Source organism: Gorilla gorilla, chromosome 9 (assembly GCF_029281585.2).
Source record: "Gorilla gorilla gorilla isolate KB3781 chromosome 9, NHGRI_mGorGor1-v2.1_pri, whole genome shotgun sequence".
Taxonomy (NCBI): Eukaryota; Metazoa; Chordata; class Mammalia; order Primates; family Hominidae; genus Gorilla; species Gorilla gorilla.
The window spans coordinates 38161355-38180151 of NC_073233.2; the positions used below are offsets into that span (position 1 = coordinate 38161355).

The 18797-nt window shown below is 47.9% G+C and overlaps 2 protein-coding genes across 2 annotated transcripts in view; one reads left to right on the forward strand and one right to left on the reverse strand.

The window, feature by feature from the left end:
- PAX6 (paired box 6) overlaps positions 1–727 on the reverse strand; it is a 28919-nt gene extending 28192 nt beyond the window's left edge. The window contains exon 1 of the mRNA XM_004050883.5: positions 587–727. The gene's annotated coding sequence lies outside the window, so the exon portion shown is untranslated. The remainder of the gene's footprint in view (positions 1–586) is intronic.
- The window catches only part of LOC109028876 (uncharacterized), a 70466-nt gene that overhangs the window by 721 nt on the left and 50948 nt on the right, over positions 1–18797 (forward strand). The gene's annotated exons all lie outside the window — the stretch shown is intronic.

Below are 18797 nucleotides of genomic sequence, written 5' to 3' on the forward strand. Positions count from 1 at the left end.
GCGCTGCCCAGCTCTGTGGGCCGCATTCTTTCGTACTCCGCGTCTTTCTGAGAAACGAACCCCATCTCTAGACTTTGTTGCGGTCCAGCCATCTGCACTTTGCAACCGCGGGAAACTTCTGCTGCACCTCGCCCGACCCGCGGCAGGGTGTCTTTAAGCGCTCCAGGCGCGGGTACGGACTTTCCCAAGCGTGGATGTCGTGAACTGCGACGCAGAGGAGGTCTGGATGCAAAGTGCGTCCCCACCTCCTGCATTTTTCGCGGTCGCGAGTGGCTTTAGCAGACAGCAGCAGTAGACTCCCGCCCCCTACTCCCAGCTCAGGGCCGGACTGGAAGTCCACTCTTAGGAGTGGAACATTTTGCTACTTTTGCAGAAGAGCACACTCGGCAAAGACAAGTCCCTCCTCCACCCCCCTTCCTATCCCTCCCTCAGTAACTCGCTTCCATCTTTGTATGCCTCCTTTTAAAAGCAAAAATCAAGCCCCGGGGCCACTTGGGGCGGGCTTTGATTTGGGGACAGCAGTCGCGGGCAGCGGAGAGGCCCCGCGGGCCCCGAGCCGGGCCGGGGCCGGAGCCCGGGCGGTTACCTGGGAGCGGAGGGCGGGGAGGCAGGTGAGCCTGGCAGCGCCGGTTCCCACACTTCTCACCGCCGCTCGGCAGGGGAAGTGGCAGATCTGACAGCCGCGTTCTACGCGAGGACCTGCCCCAGAGTTTAAATGTCAATGATAAGAAAAGAGGGTGCTCAGGCAGGCGCTAACTTTCCTTAATATCCACGCCAGCGCCGTCCTCATTGGCTGCCCGGCCCGCGTGACGTCATGGCGGCTAGAGTTGGGCACAGCTCTGCGCCGACTAGTTTTCCGGCCGGGCGGGAGCCTGCTTCTCCCCACCCAGGGTCCGGCCGGCTCCAACCCCTGCTCTGGCCTTCCTTGGCCCGGCCTGTGACTGCCCTAGCCCGGCCCGGTCCGGCCTGGCCCGCCCTCCTGTATGGCGTAGAGTCGATCCCCAGGAAACTAGTCTTGCCGAGTGCGCTCCTCCGCACCTTCGGGCACTAGGGCCCCAAGATCTCTGCCCTTAGGCTGGCCAGCTACCTCTCTGGGTAATCACCCTGTCCCCTCCTCCGATCCCCAAGGGAGTCACTTCATCGGAGAGACCTGAAGGCTGCGCCGGGATTGAGAGGCGCTTTTGGCAGGAATCATTTTTAGGAGGAGTTCGAGGCTCGATGAGTACCCTCAACCTGGCCCTCGAGCCCGCAAGTCACTAGCTGGGCACAGACGGGGGCTCCGGGAAGAGGACAAGCGACCCCTTTTTCAGGGCCTAGGCCAAAGGTCTCTCTAGGCCTGCTGGGTTCTCAAGAGGAAAGCCCTAAAGGGGGCCTACCCGGGCTTCCCTCGCCCTCTGGCTGAAAGGCTCCAACCACATTAGAAAATGTAGGTGATTGTATTTATCTTCGACTTTGAATTAACTGCTGACTTTGTGACTTAGAGGAGGAAAACAGGAAAATCCCAGATTCTGAAGTCAATACTCATAGAAATTGGGGCGGGGTCTGCAGGACACTGACTTGTTGGTCTGTGCCTGTTTTTCCCTCACACCTTCTGTGGACTGCGAGATGGCTTAGCGGAGCTAGGCCTGGCTATCTTGGAATGGAGATTTAGACCCTCGTTGTCATTCCCGTCCCCCATCCCTCAAAACAGGAGGCTTCTCAACTCCTTCCCCTGTGCTTCCATCTGGCTCTCCAATTTGAAAGTGACAGAGGTCGGGCCCGGAGGGGCAGGGGTCGCTTGAGGAGTTTGCGGGAGAGGAAGGGGCGGGGCGTGGAATTTCCTTTAGGCAGCTCGTGGAGACCCAGCCTGGGTGGACCCGGGAGTGTGTGTGTAGAAGCAGGGAGGGGGACGCCTGGGCCGGAGGAGGGTCCTAGGGCCAGTCCCTGCGCGCCTTGATCCGGGCGGCGGCTAAGGGACAGCCGAGCACAGATGGCGCCGAGGCGGAGGTCTAGGATTCCCACTCCCGCCCCTGGCACACCTGGACAGGTGCCGGGCCTCGCAACCGGCCAGGAGGCAGCTCCAGGCAGCCCGTCTGCCCACTCCTCTTAGCCAGGACAGCTCCTAGCTGGACTTGATTTTTTGTCTTGTTCAGCCCGTCGAGGACTGGAGGGCAGAGTAGGGGTGGGAGTGGGGGTAGGGGTAGAGGTGGGGGTGGCGGTGAAGGTGGGGAGGAGAATGGGAGCTTTGGCTGAGAAGTTTCCGCAGGATGTTCTTAAGTATTTACAAACATTCTCCAAACTTTCTTTCTTCGTCCTAACGCCCTGGGCATCCTGTGTTAAGGCCTAGGAGCGCCCACCTCCCACTGGCCACTCTAGTCTGGGCCTAGACCTTTCCATGGTCCTGTCGCCCTGCTCGGCTGGGAAGGGATGCTAAGAGAGGCATTTGTTCTGGTTTCCCTGTCGCCGTCGGCCATCTCCAGTGACCTAGTTTCTTGGTAAGCCCCTAGCTCCCCTCCAGGACCTGGCCCAGCCTCCAGCCTCAGATGTCCTGAGGTCTCCCAGACTCCGCCGTCCGCCTTGGCGTGTGGGCTGCGGATAGGCCTCGGACCTGTGTAGGCCTTCCTAGCTGGCCAGTTTCTGTCCGGGTCTCACTCCCCACACCGTACCAACCCTAGGCCGCCGAGAGGGCTGTTCTGGGCTTGTTTGGAGTCCAGGCCATTAAGTGTGCGCAGATCCCTGCAACCCAGCAGGGTGCTCGAGAGCGACTCTGGAAACGCCACGGCCCCCGCCTGCTTATCTGCCTGTCAATAAAGGGCGCGTTCGGGCTGCGCGGGAGCGCCGGTGGTGCGGGCGAGGCCCGAACTAGGCCCTTCCGAGCTCCGGGCCAACGCAAGAGCCGCTCTCCATTTGCCCTGGGCACGGAGGCTGGGAGGGAGGGAGCCGGCGCTGGGGTCGCCGAGGGAGAAGGTGCAGGTTTAGCCGCTGCCTCAGCTGGATTCTCGGAGAAGCGCTCGACCTCGGAGCACTCTGGAGACCCTACCAGAAATCTAGTGCTGGGGGCTCCTCTCCGCGCCTGCCACCAGCCTTGGAGGAAGCTGGGCAGGGCCCCGCGTGGTGCCCAGCCTACGAGGTCCCACCTCGCCTCGCCCGGGCAGAGGCATCCTCTCTAGGCCACACTGGCTCGCATTGAGAGAAGAAGGGCACGGCGGGCGGCCCGGGGGCATCATCGACGACTCGTAGAGCCCCAAATGCTGAGTGCTACCTGAGGCAGGCTGTAGCTGGGGTGCAAAGGACCGGAAGCGGGAAAGAAACCTCTTTTCTTTCAGGCCTCCCTTCAGCCCGGGGTAGCACAGACTGCAAATTTCCGACACCTAGGGCAGCTCCAGGCTCTGATTCTCCACCGCACAGTGAGCGAGCTCGGCAGCCGCCCAGTCTGAGTAGGCTCCCAGGCCAGCCCCGGCCCCAGAGCTTCCCCATCAGCCAGCAGAGGCTGGGTGGAGAGCCTGGATGGGCGTGAGAGGCCTTGAAGTAGGGGAAGTAGTGGAGAGAGAGGAAGATAGAGAAATCGGCTCTTGGCTTGAACTGTTGTTCTTGTCGAAGGTATGTTTTCCCCTCCCGGCCTCTGTCGCTTTTCCTCTCTCCCCTTAACTACTTTATGCAAATAAAGCCGCTTCCAGACTGGAGGAGCCCCTACCGCTGGATCTGTGCTACCAGGTGGGTGGGAATTGATTTAGTATTTGCCTTTTTATTGAGAATGGGCACTGAGTCTCCCACCAATTATAAAATAAAAATGGATTTTCCTCTTAAAATTTAATTTTACTCAATCTGGAAGATAATGCATCCTGTTAACTTCTACAATATTTTTTAAAAAGGATTCCAGGGTGAGCGCTAACTTATAAAATGGTTTAATAAAGCTTTTCCATATACAAATTAATAGGAGAGGAAAAAGCCCCTAAATAATTGATTTAAAATACTGTGTATTATTTGAGTGTCATTTCAAATAGCTGTACAAGCCAGTAATCAATATATCATCTAAGGAATCTAATTTACTGGGCAGTACGTGTGGCTCTTGCTCTTCCTTCCCTCTCCACTTCCTCCCCTTTAAACAGAAAACTTGTTTTAACAAGATTTTTATTTTAAATCAAAATTGAAGGAACGTTTTGTGAATTCGAGCGTCAAAAAGGGAACTATTTAGCAAAGATAATATTTGCCATCTCTTCACCCCGGTCTCAAGGATTGCATAATGGCATGATTATGTGCAATTCTGTGGTTTCTCTGCTATTAAATTATTTTCCTGCTCTCATTTAAATAACTACTTTACTTTTTTCTCTCTTCTGTCTATTTTGCCACACGATAAAAAGTTTTCCCGGACCTCTGTGGAAAATCTCCAATCCTTCCAGTTAGCTTTGTCACAAACAAACAAACAAACAAAAAACAAACAAACAACAAAAACAAAACAAAAAACTCTACAACAATCAATTTGAGAAAACTCTGCTTTTTCTTTCCTTTTAAACATTTTCATATTAAGTCAGTTTGTGGCACCATGTTTGATTTCTTTCTCTCCCTTGTCCGGGTAGAGATGGAGACATTAGCTGAATTCCCTGGGGGTGATTGGATGCAATTCACTGAAAGTAGACAGGCACGTCCTGGATGTTAGAAATTCACTTTTTCTCAACGTGACAAGGCCGGCTTCGATCTACAATTGTATTTGAATGGGCAATGAGCGGAAAGATCTCTCATCATTAAGCTTGCTTCTACTTTAGCAAAATAAGGAGAGCCTTCATTTGCACACAAATGCTCATAAAACTCGGATTCCCTGCAACCCTTTAATAAAAAAGGATTGCTGCATAATTTAAATTGGAGGCCAGAGGAAGGCTGAGAGAGGGAGATGAGGGGGTTTCAACTGAGTCCCCTCCCTTCCCCCAAAAGGTCCATGTGATCGAGTTGACTTTTTTACTTTAAATCTTAAATAAGATGTGAGTTGTAACAAGAGGATTGGCACTTACTCCGTGACCCTTATAATTGGATTAAATATAGACTGAGACGTACAAAAACACACCAAGATTGACACCTGCCAACTGGACTTCCTTATGATTGATTGTGATGCTTCGTGCTGGCAACAATAATGAAATAAATTGTACGGATAAAACAGCACATTTGTCATTTCCGTGCCATGAGTGAGGAAGTCAACGAGTTAGGCAAGCTGTTAGCTGACAGGCGCGAGCGGGAGGCAAGCTAAAGAGATAAATAAGGATTCCAGGCATTGACAGGACAAATTATAACTTGTCACAACCTTTTTAAATTCAGAAGTTTTCAATTAACATATATATTGCTGTTACATATAAGATAAGGGGGCACCGACGTAAACATGCGCGGGGTGCAGGGACCCCCCCCCCCCCACCAGCGCCAAGGGTTTGGGCATCCGGGCTTGGGCATCCAGGCCTCTCTGGCTGTGTTCTCCCATTCTGGCAAGCCGGAGGGCACCCAGGTTTGCATGGCCAGCGTGTAGGCCCGGGGCTCCGTAAGGTGGGTGAGAGTGTGATAGGCTAAGTGCAGCTGCTTCTTTTGCTAGGAGCCCCAGTTCACAGGTCCAGCACCCTTTCTTCATGGAAGCAAAGCTCCCAGATCAAGGGAGAGGCTGGGCGAGGCCTGGGCCCAGGTCTGGAAGGACAAGTCCTGCTCTGTCTCCTGGAGTCCTATGTAAGGAGTAAGAGATAGAGGGCAGAGGCACCCCCTTTTGCGCTCCAAAGTCTTGCCCTAATAGGAAAATCTGAGCTGCTGGACACAACATATCAACAATGGCCACATCCTGTGGGCAGGCCTAGGCCACTGAAACCTGGTGTGGCCTGAGGCTGCTCCTGAGCTCTCAACTCCTTCTCTGACTCACTGGCCCAGTGCCGCCAAGGAACCGGTCCTGTGTCCTATCTAGGAAGAGCTGCTTTTCCCTCCTCAGACTTTGATTCTGGTACAGTTCCCAGGGCTCTTCCTTGACCCATGGGTAGGAACGAGTTTGCCAGTGGGTCCCTGATAACCTGAGGCCATTCACCTAGAGCGAGTGAGATTTTCAGAGGAGCAAAGCGCTGGAGTCACCCTGCGAGGCTACAAGTTAGGGGAAGCCATGAGATTTCTGGGGAAGTCTAGGTGTTGTGACTGTGACTGGGGACTGCTGTGGGTGAGGTTTGAAGAGTGTGGAGGGACTGTAAACTCTGCAACCGTCTTCACCCCAAAGGAGGCTGGCTTTTTGGTTTTAAAGCTAACCCCCATCCTAAAGCAGAATCTAGACTTGCAGGGCCTCTCTGAACTCAGGTCCCGGCCTCCCCGCAAAGTCCAGCTGGGAAGGAAAGTTTGGGCGGGAAGCGAGCGTCCCCGGGTCTGAGGCTACTGGGTGGGAAGCTGGCCTAGGAGGGCGAGTAGGGAGCAAAATAGGGCCTGGTCCTTGCGGGGCCGGGAAGCTAGAGGCCGCAGGAAGCTGGGAGGGCCCGTTCCAGGCAGGCGGGGCAGCCTCCTGGCGTGGCCCTAGGCGCGAGGCAGCCGCTGGCTGGGGAGGTCCAGTCTCCTGCAGGCCAGGGAGGGCTTCCTCTGGGTGCAGCCGTCTCCCTCCGCTCCTCAGCTTGGCTACGTGGTGCTCGGACCCCGCATCCTAGTCCTCGTGCTTGTGGGACAGAGGCCAACCTTGCTGTCGAGGCCCCGATATGTCATGTCACCACAAACACTCCCAGAACAAGAGCATCAACCCCAAGCTCCAGAACTCCTGGTCTTAGCCTACTGGAGCCTGCCACCAAATTAAACACCGCGAAGGCTTTGAATCCCTGCAAAGACGGAGGCTGGAAGAAAGGGAGGGAGGGAGGAAAAGGGAGGAAAAAAAACAAGTTACATGGAATTAGTTGGAAGCGGGCGCATTCCCCAGCGACCGCAGCCATTAACATTATAATCTCAAACGCCATTTTTTATGTAACACTATTGTTAGTAAATCAACTCCTCAGGTCCTCAGAGACGCTGACCCCTGGCAATTCAGTGAAAGTGTAATTATCTCCCCGAATCTTGGACAGATTTAAGAGATTACATTTCAACTAAATCTATATCAATGCTAATTCCCTCTCTCCCCCCAGCCTGCAGGTGCTAGGCACGGGAAATGGCGTCAGGCCCCAGCAGAACGCTTCACAAAGAGGAGAGGGCTAGCTGTGTACAGGGCCAAAAGAAATGAAGCCCCACATAAAATTACACCTATTTTTTTTTTTTTTTTTTTTTTTGCTACAAAACCTGGTTCTTATATAGCAAAGTTAAACAAAGCAGCTATGCTAAATTAGCGTTACATAAAGGCGAGTTTAATGCTCGGTTACAGTCAACTGGTGTATCTCTGATGGCTAATTGTCTATCAAAATTAAAAAGAAAAGAACAAATGATTCGTTATAAGAAGGTGTTAAAAGCCTCAACAAAAGGACATTTCACAAATATAATATCGGCTGCTCCCGGATTGCCTGCGGGGTTGTTCAGGCCCCGGGCCTGCACAGCTATGAGAAGTGGGGTGCAGGGTGCTATTTGCCCAGCAAGAGCTCATTTCCTCCCAAATGAGTATAATGAAAACCCGAGAGGCGATATTAGTGTAAAGATCGGGATTAGTCCAAATAGGAGCCGCGGACTTGGGCTTCAAAGGCGACCCCTACTCTTTTTGCCCAGTCTGGGGGCGGAGGGCGCTCGAAGGGATACTTCAAGGACACCACATCCAACTTGTCGCAGCCCCACGTTCAGGCACGGGAGGGAGCGAACATTGGGCAGAGGGTAATTTCAACAAAGGACGGCAGGCTCCGGGGATCCCGGCTTTTCCCTGAGTTCTCTGGGTTGGAAGGAGACGGTCCGGGCTCTGTCGGAGAAGTGGGTACAGTCCAGCACGTGCTTTTCTGACGCGCAGCGCTGGCCTGGGGAGGTGGGTGCAGGCTGCTGCAGCCAGCCCCCACCCCGCCCCAGGCTGGGAAGGACGCAGAGTATAATACGACGGCCCCTTTCCCCAAGGCGACACTAGATCCAGAGCTCCAGGCATATTTGTTGTTCAAAGTTAATTATACCTGAAAGCAACCAAAATGCGCACGACAGGCCCACGGAGCCCGATTCCCGACCAGCGTAGCCGGCCCGCAGAGCCAGAGAAGCCGCTCACTCCGGCGAAGTCTCTGCAAGAGAATCTGAGGCTGGGGAATAAAAGCCGAAACTAAATCAGGCAGCAAGAGTAACAAACCGTCTGGAAAACGGACCCACGGAGCCGCAAGAATGTCCTTTTTTTTTTTTTTTTTTTATCCTTGACAACTTGTGTCCTAAAGAAAGTGTGTTGAAGATAATTGAAATGATTGCAATTCATTGCTGCCTGACTTTGAATATGAACAGTCACATAATGACATCCCCGCCGCACGACAACAGTTTAATTTCCATTATCCGACTTCGGGATCCTAGCGCCAGCCGCCGGGGCAACGCGGCGCTAATGCAGAAATCTTGGCTCCTGCCTGCATTATTCATTTCGGGGACGTAAGGATAGGATAGGAGTGGAGAGTGGGTTTGTTCCCCTCCCCCGAACTTATTCTGAAAATCCCGGGGACCAACGGACACCGAGGAACCGAAAGCCGAGAGAATCGCTGTCAAGGGGCCACTTTGACCGACGGGGCTGCGGTCGACGGCGCTCCCGGCCTGTCTTGTTGTCCCAGGGGTTCCCAGGCCCGCAGGGCTAGGATCCCCCAGCTCCCACCCTAGTCAGTCCCAGTCAGGGAGGACCTAGGCCAGGGCCTCCTCCCAAGGCTGTCATCTGGCGGGGCAAACGCTCTTCTCTCATTCCTTCGCCTCCCTTCCAGCCCTCGCATCCTTTCCTTCTTTCTGCTTCAGAGATCTCAGGCTCGCGTGCAGGGCGGGATGGGCCCGGATCGGGGGCCCCTTCGCAGATTTGAAAGTTGCCTCGGCCTTGATCTTCTCCCAGCCTCCCTGCTGGGGACTCACCCCCACATCCCGCGACCCCCCGGGGAAAAGCGAAGAAAGCCAGAGTCTCTTTGCACGGCGGGGACGCTGGCGCTCACCTCTGGGCGCGGCCTCGGTGGAGCCTCAGGGCCAGGGCGGGGTGTGGCGGGGTGTGGCCCGGTGGGGTGAGGGAGGGACCCGGGGTGCAAGCCAGGCCAAGGCCTCCTCAGTGCGCAGGCGCCGTTCGGGCCCGCCGCCCCCTCCCAAGGCGTGGGGTCCCGGGGACAGACCCCGAGCCCCTCTCTGCGCAACTACCGCCTCTAAAAAAAAGACCATCTGGTAATTGTCTTTCTTTAGATCTTCCCTTAATTATGCTTTTAATTAAAGATGGTTCAAGGCACCGGACCACATGAAGGGCAGTAATTACAAATTACATTACAAACCCGACAGATGTAGCAGGATCTGCTGGGAAAAAGGTACCGGAATAAAAATTTGACTAAAGTTTGGGATAAATTAATCGGTGGCTTGAAGAACAGTAGCACATTTCTGATTATGTAGGCTCCAGCCAGGATTTAAGTTTTGTGTCATGATTGTTTTCATATTTCTTTGACATCTATTGATTTGGAGGCAGCTGCAAGCCTTTGTCACAGGAGAGAAGAGCAGTCACAATATATTAGCTTGATGGCATAACTCGAACCGGAGAAGCGAGGGGAGTCTGAGTGACTGGGGGGCACATGACCCCCCTCCTGGGGCCTTCGGGCTCAACCCTTACTTTTAACTTGTTCTAACAGGAATAATGGAGTAGTACTACTAATGCATAGTCAGAAGGGGCTTTTCTGTCTAGAACGCAGGCGGCGGGAGTTGCATCGCCACAGCCCGGGAGACCAAAGAGTCTCCACTTCCCGCTCCCGGCGCCTCCTCGCCGACCGGAGCCCCGCGCCCAGTGAGCCCAGCCGGTCCCACGTCGAGGGGCGCTGGGTTGGGAGAAGTTCTGCTGGTCGTGGGCTCGGCCCCCAGGCGCCAGGCCGAGTGCCCACCTCGGCTTCTTTAGGGGGCCTACAGCGGGCAGCCGAGCGGCTGGCGGACCCGGAGCTTGGGAGGCGACCGCAAGGCTGGTGCCCGGCCTGACCCGGCGTTCGCGGCCGCCCGCTCGCCCGCCGCGGGCCGGGAGCGTACAGGAGTGTGACGGAGATTGTGAAAACAGAAGGGAGGGAGTTGGGTCATTTCCTTCGCTAATCATCGCCCCCTCCTGCTCCTCCTCCCCACCCCCATCCTATCCTCGCCGCCACCCAGCCTCGAACACTTCCTTGCCAGAGTCTGCCTCACTTTGAGCCAGTGGCTGCACTTTATGGAGAAAATATACGTGCCCATCACTCACCCATCTATTTGCAGCGCCCATGCAGCGCCTCGGGGAACACGCATGGACAATTAAACACACCCACTTACGGCGGGATGATGAGGCTTTCTATTAACCACATGTGTTCAGAAATGGATACAGCCCTAATTTTGACACGGAATACAGCTAACGCACCTTGCTATAGATGTACGTCTGTTGGAAAAGTGTGTGATGGGCACCTGATCTAAACGAAGAGAACAGGGCTGTCTGCAGAAAACCCAGCGGCCTGACACCTTTTCTTGTTGCCGGGGAAGGAAAGTTTTTCTTTTGATTTGTCCTCTCACGATTTTTCCCTTTTCCTTTGCATTACAGTTTCAGAGAGGAATGTAAATATTTTGACTAGACCTCTGCAGGGGACTTTTAAACACCAGGCACAATCATCTGTGGAATACTGTAGTTCATACTTTCAAAACTTGGGTGTTAAAGAGTCTGTCTTGCTGAGGAAACCCATAGAACTAGTGGCGACCTTTCAACTCCCTATTTGTGTGATGAAATGAAGTAAGCCCTAGTGATTGTCGAATTTTAAGGACTTGTTCTGTCACTGCTACTTTCCGATCGTTTGCAGGGAAGAAAAATCAAACAGACCTTTGATGGGGTTGTGGCAAGGTCACATTTCACTGTGCTCCAGGCTTACCTCTTCTTAACGCCCCTCCCTGCTGTGGAGCGTGTGCAGGTAGTATGCAAAACTCTAGAAATAATATTTGAAAAAATTAACACCTTGTTTATCTCTTCTGTGTATTTGATATAGGGGTTTCTTTCTTTTCCTGTTTTGGTGTTTAATACAAGGCTGATATATTTGAACAGAATGCAGACTTCAAAGAAACTAAAATTAGGAGTCAAATAGCGTCAAGGTTTCCTCGGTTTCTGTATGTAGTACAAATAGTATAGCGTCTTTTCATCCAAAAAGAAGCAAAAATTGCCAGGAGGCATAAAGCATCTCTGAATATCCGTTTTTTTTTTAAAGAAACAAACATTTCCCAAATATTGATGTACCCATGGTTTTATAGTCTGAAAATATTTCTAGGCACAAATATGGCATAAAAACATTTGTTTCAACTCTGTCTTTGTTGTTAAAATGACAGTAAATTATAGTTTATTTTAAAATACCTCCCTGTTAATGTCAGTTGAGGTTATTTTAGGGCCTGGATGCTCTAGGAAGACCACCTAAAATGTGTTTATTTCTCTGCCCAATTCACCTATAGTGTAAGGAGCATTTTATTTTATTTTATTTTACTATTATTATACTTTAAGTTTTAGGGTACATGTGCACAATGTGCAGGTTTGTTACATGTGTATACTTGTGCCATGTTGGTGTGATGCACCCATTAACTCGTCATTTAGCATTAGGTATATCTCCTAATGCTATCCTTCCCCTCCCCCCATCCCACAACAGTCCCCAGAGTGTCATGTAAGGAGCATTTTAAATAAAATATTTTGGGCATCCTTAAGTCCTTTTTTAAAAATCCAACACTCTACAATTGTGACAAATAGGCTGAAAAATTTTGTTTTGTTTATACCAAATTCATTTTAATAAATAAAGCATTTGCAGAGATTTTAATACAACAAATGCCAACAAAATGCATCAGAGTAGAAAAAAGAAAATATTTTCAGAATTGCCTATAATATTGCTTGTGATCCTAAATTTTTTGATGCAAGGAACTTGAATTTTTCAGCTAATATTATTCTGTTTTCTTATTCTGTGTTTCTATTAGAACACTCACCTATGCCCTGCTTCCCTTGCTGTCTTCCTATAGCTTATGTGTGCACTATGAATTTCAATAAATATAAATTACTGCTTAAAAGAGTAAAGAATGGCTACTTTATGACTCATTGTTCTCTCCTTACAATCTGCTCAAAAATCTTTTTTACAAATCCCATTGTAGCTACTTCCCCTCAATTCCACGATGAAAGTGAATGGCAAATGCCATTCAATTTAGAGGAACTCAAGCACAGAGAATATAAAGATGTTGTTCAAAGCCTCCATCAAATCTATTTGTAGGCTTGCAAACAAAATGAGACTGGAGGCAACATCAGTACACATCTCCGACTCCATATGAGGTTACTTGAAGCTTTGGGGTTCACTCTGGAAACAGAAGACATGCATCAAGGTATGTGTTCCTTAGAGACTGACAAGCAACAGTGGACCTCAGGAGAAATAAAACAACTCATGCTCTCAACTGCCTTTGATTTGCAGACAAGGAAGAGTTTTCTCTATTTTTTTTTTTTTTTTTTTTTTTTTGCCTGCATTACTTTTTCTGTGCTTGGTGGCTAAACCAGAGAGCAGCCTGCAACATTTTGCTTTTGGGGATTTCCTGTGGCTTTGCCACATTCCCTGGAGAAACTCATAAAGTCCTGGAGTCCATGGAGGGATTACAGAGAACCATAAACATCATTCTTCCTCTAATCCATCTGGGGCAGATGCAGTATTGATAACAACCTTTCTGTTACTTGACAGTTTCAGACCATTCAGATGAGAACAAATAATAGGAATTTGGTAGTGGAGGTGGGGAAAATAGGGGCAATTGGTATAGTCTTCTGAGTTGAAAGGACTGGTTTCCATTCCAAAATCGTGGAAACAAGTACAAAATTAAACACTTTCCATTCAATTCTTTAGAAGTGATTTCTTCTGTCTTTGGTTATTGTAGTGCATTTGTGTTGGGGAATTGATGCATTTATTCACTTTGTCCCTAAGAGAAGACAGTGCTCAGTTGCTTGCATTTTGTAGCTTCAGTTTGTTTGGCTCTCCCAGCTTGAACCTACTATGTTAGGTAATAAGGAAGCCCATTTGCATTAGATAATAAGAATCAGGGACAAGGCAGACACAATGCTGATTAAACAAGGGCTCATATCCCATTTTGAGAGCTCCCTGATAACCAGCGCCACAATCACATTGGTAGGTCAAGCAAAAATCTGAAGATAAAATCAATGTCAGTTTTCTGTCTTGGTGACAGACAGCGACCCACCAGAATTATATCCAGTAAATCCTGTTATCAAGTTCCTCACTGTCGTTGATGAATTCACTTATGCTGTGGGTCAGAGATTATGCTGTGGCCACCACCTATGTGATGATGTCTACAGCATCCCTCACTTTGACACAGACTTACACAGAACAATACGCTAACAATTATAGCTGTCCAACCGCCTGGTCTGCTTTGTAAGGTAAGGGGAGTGAAGACACTGGGAATGTTCATGTGGAATCTGGGGTGTGGGGAAGAATAAACCTGCATGAAGGAGTGGTTAGGGAAATTAACTTACTTCCCAAACTGTATCAGGGCCAGAATCATCCCAGAAACATTTATTTTATCTATTGGTTATTTATTAAATAATTTAAATATGATTACTTGTCAAAATGAAAGTACATTCATGTGGTTCAAAATTCTGAAGTTCAGAAAATATTTTGTGAAAATTATTCATATCCAGTCATACAGCCACCCCCTTCTTACCTATTGAAAGCAACCAACACTATCAGTATCTTATGTATAGGGGAGCTTTAAAAATATGGAATTCCAAGGCCTACTTAATGAGACTCTTTGGAGACAGAGGCTTTGCTATTGGTGTTTTAAAAAAATCTTTCCAGATAAGTTTGTTGATATGTGGGCACTTAAGTGATTTTTAGACTTCTTTCAAACACTGAGATTTTATGGAAATATATAATGTAATACTACTCATCCCCTATGTTCCTACAATGTGTGTAAAGTATTTTCAAAGCTAGTATATATTTTTTTCTTTTTGCAACCCTGTAAAATAGGTATTATTTTCTGTCCCCTTCCCATTTTTCAGAGAATGGAAACTTCTGAAAAAGTCTCAGAAGTTTGGACAACTAGACCAATGTAACTCAGCTAGTAAACAGCAGGGTCAGGTAGCATCATTCAAGGCCATGCTAGGACCTAAGTGCTTTTACTTTGAGCTTTACCCCACATCACATCAAATGATAACATGACCCATACTTCAACATAATTATTTGCTATAAACTGTTTTAAAATAATTTTGATAAATTTGAATTTCATTAGGAATGAATTATTCATTTCATTTTTATGATTAAACTTTACTACATTTATACATGACATATAAGTTGAGTTGCAGCTGGTGTGTTGACATGATGTCAACTTTTTTAGTCATGTAAACATTTACCAATGCTGACTCTGTGTGTGTATGTGTGTGAGACAGGGTGTTACTGTGTCGCCCAGGCTGTAGTGCAGTGGCTGTAATCTTGGCTTACTGCAACCTCCACTTCAAACGACCCTCCTACCTCAGCCTCCTGAGTAGCTAGGACTACAGGCATGCACCACCATGCCTGGCTAATTTTTAAATTTTTTTTTGTAGAGATAGGGTTTCACCATATTGCCCAGGCTGATCTTGAATTTCTGGGCTCAAGCGATCTGCCTACCTTGGCCTCCTAAAGTGCTGGGATTACAGGAGTGAACGCTGCACCTGGCTGATGCTGACTTTAAAGTTGCTGCCTTTTTTTTTTTTTCATATTTTGGAGCTACTAATTTTGGGGATAAGGGCAAGAATTCAAATATCTTTTCAAGCTTTTGAGGAGCTTGTAGGTTTTAGGTTCTATACTTGAGGTGCTTGTTTTAGTTAGGTTAAGGCTAAATTTCTCTAACAAATAGCCCCAGAAAAAATTCAGTGGATTAAAGAGAGTAAGAGTTTATTTTTCTTTCATCTAACAGTCTGAGGTGTATGTTTCAGGGTAGCAGGCAGCTTGCTTTATGTAGTTTTCCAGCCATCTAGGATTCTCTATCCCTTAGGCTATTGCCTTTATCTGCATGAACCATAGATTCCTCCAGGTTCTGGTTCGTAAGTGGAGAAAGTGCAGGAGGTGTGTCCATGGTTTTTAGGTCCATGGTCTACCTTGAAACTGGCACACATTCCTTCTGCTCACATTCCTTTGTTCAGAACTTAGTCACATGTCCACAGCAAACTACAAGTAGAATTGGTCAACCCATATTGACCCAAATGCGGTGGTGACCCACATGTGGTGAAACAACCAGCAGCATTCACAACAATGCATAATGCAGCTAGGAGACTGTTACAATAATCCAGGTAAAAGCTGATGATGGTGGCAGTGGTATTTGTGGGAGATAACTGAATTCTGGATATATTTTAAAGAATATCCTAACAGATTGGATAAGGCTGTGAGTCAAAGAAGAGTCAAGGATGATGTCCAGGTTTTGGCCTGAGAAACTAGAAGAACAGATTTCTCATTTATAGAGGTGAGGAAGACTGAGGAGGAAATTTCTGTAGAAAGGCAAAGAATTTGGTGTTGGATATATTGGGTGTGAGATGCCTATTAGAAATCCAAGTAAAAATGTCATGTAAGAGTTGAGCATATGAGTCTGGAGTTTTAAAACTAAACACTGAATAAAGCCAACAAGGAAATCAATATAGGCAGAGAAGAAGCCTAAGGATCAAGCTTTGGGACATGTTGATGTTTAGAGGTCTGGAAGATGAAGAGAAATTGAGGGGAGCCCCTAGAAAGGCAGGAGGATAACCAGGAAAGGCTGGCACACAGGAGTCCAATTGGAGAAAGCATTTTAGGAAGCAGAACATGATCAACCTTTAAACAACTATAGTGTTAAATACTGTAAATAGGTCATGTTGGATGAGAACTGAGAATTGACTGTTGGATTTATCAATATGTCTTGGATTTTTGGGGAAAGTGACTAGTAGGAATAGAATATTGGAATAAAAACATAATGAAAGGAGAGAAATTTGAGGCAGCACAAGTACCTATAACTATTTCAGTGATTTTTGTTGGAAAGGGGTAAGCAGAAAAATGGGGCAGTAGTTACAGATCAAGGTTTTTTAAAGGTTGGGTGAAAAAATCTTCATGTTTGGATTCTATTGGGAAATCATTCACTAGAGAAGGAAAAATTAATGATGCAAGGAAGGAGTGGAGAATTGTCTTATCAGTGTCCATGAGAAGGCAAGAAGAAATAGGACCTAGTTCACAAATGGAGGTGTTGGTCTACTTGCAAGCATGGATGATCCATTCACGATAATGGGACAAAGCAGAGTGAACAGCTCAGATATAGTGTAGCAGGATGTGGTGGAAGTGCTTGTTCTTTTCTGATTTTCTCAGTAAAATTGTAAGTCAGGTCATTATTTCAGAAGATGGAGAAGGAGACACTGTGGGTTTGAGATGAAGAGGGAAATTGGGAAAGTCAGCTAGACGATGGGTGTGTGAAATAACAGGAGACTTGTATAAGGTTTTTGGGCATCTCTGGGGCCTAGTCGGCCTCACTGGTGTATACTTTTCTCTAGGCACAGCTCAGGTACAGAGTAGGCTGAGAGTTGGATTTGGTTAGGATTGGGCTGTTGCAAGGAGAGACAGTATGATGAAGGGAGAGAAAGAGGCAAGGGAGTTACTTGTGTGTGCAAACGGGTTACTCCATGGAATCTAAACTGGGTAGAAAAGGAAGTGAAAACCTGAGGGGATAAAGACCAGTGGAGAAGTGATAGGATTAAAGGATTTTAGATTTAAGTGGGTCAATGAGTTGTTGAAGTGATGGAGTGAGCAGGAAAGATAGTAAATGATAGTTGGAGAGTGAAGTGGAGATGACGGAGGGGTGAAATTAATGTCAAAGTATAGCATAAGACCATGGGAGTGGGTGGTAGCTGGAGCAACAGAGGTCAAGGAACTGAAAAGCAAGGGCACTGGAAGGATCATAGATATTGAAATTCTGAAGAATTAGGGCAGGGGCCATGCTGGAAGGAGGGATGGTGAGATAAGAGCTAAAGCCTTGAAGAATGAGTGGGAAAGACCTGGGAGTCTATAGACTTCAGCTACCAGTGTGGGATAGCTGGATAGCCACCAATGTGGGATAGTCTGATGGCATGAGAGTCAAAGCTGGAAGATTTTAGGGAGGAGGAAGAAACAGGTATGAAAGTGCCAGAGAAGGCAGGCCCTGTGGTTTGAGTGACATGGAGAGAAGCTACCACCTGAGGGGGCTGCAGAGGAACAGCCCAGTGTCAGGAAGAGAAAGTGAAGGTCCCTCAAAGAAGAGGATAGAGGTGATTGTGCTAGGACAGACCCGAGGGCACACTGGAAGGATATAGGGACAGATTAGAGCACGTATGGAATTCTATGGAATCTTGAACCTTCCAGGTCCTGGTTCATCTATGAATGTTGATATCTTATGACTTCAAATTTACTCCCTCCCTCTGGGCTTCTCTCTCTTGCTTTTATAGGACAGTCCTTTCTGGTCATTCAAATCATTTATCTGTCCTCTCTGCCATCCCTCTCATGTACCTTTCAGGTCTTCCACTTATTCTATTCCCTCCCTCCCTCCCTACTTCCTTCCCTACCTCCTTCCCTCCATTCTTCCCTCGCTCCTTCTCTCTCTCTCTCTCTCTCTCACACACACACACACACATACACACACACACACTCACATCTATCTCCGTGAACAGAACTTTGGCATAAACTGCTGAGCGTACGGAAATAGATTTGGCTCCTTACATTAATAAATAATAGTATGCATAATGAGGAAAACATTTAAATCTAAACAATACAGAACTTAGTAAGGTAGGAAGTCAGTTTCCCCTACTTTCATTTCAGTCCTAACCACAACCTTTTTTAAGCAGAATCCATATAATGTTTATTATATAACCTTCCAAATTATTTTTAACGCTAGACATTTACGTACACACACTTGTATATACTCATTAATGGAATAAAGGTCCTGGTTTTTTTTCCGGCGGAGGGTCATTTAACATAGATTATCTTTGCAAGTCACTGTCATATTATTTTGTTTTTAGCGGACACACATTATGCCATTGTGTGAATAAAACATTCTGTAGTGATGGACATTTAGGTTGTTTGGAACTTTTTCTATTATAAATAATACTGTAGTATATTTCCCTGTACATATCCTTGTGCTAAAAATTTGGAAGCTAGACTCCTACAGCTAAAGTTGCTGAATGTTACACTGAATGTACATTTTAAAATTTGGCTGACACTGCCAAATTGTCACCCTCCCCAAATCATGCACCAATTTATACTCCCACTAGCAGTTTATGAGTGTGCTTCTTTCCCCATACCCTACCCAGTAATTTGCCTCCTTCTGGAGGTTTGTAAAGAAGCAATCTGTCAAACAGTGGAAGAGGCAAATGAGAATCTGTGTACAGTGAATACACCTGACACCTTGTTGAATCCCAGGGTTGGTTCTGCTGATCTGGTTGACTAAGCAGGGGGTCCCCCTTCTCCCCCTCTCTCTGGGCTCCATGGGGATCCCAGCTGAGGAACGGTTGATGAGGGGCACTGGGGTGCTCGCCTTCACTTTGATTTAAAGTCTGCTTCTCAGTCCACTGCTACTCGGGGACGACATGCTCTGATGGCTAATAATATGCTCTATTTGTATTCTAGCTGGATATAGGTATTAGAGCCAAGTGTTTATTCATTTCCATCAGGGGAAGTCTTCAGGCACTGGGTGCTCACCTTGATCTTTAATTTTAATCACAAAATCAAAGCCCTGCTGTC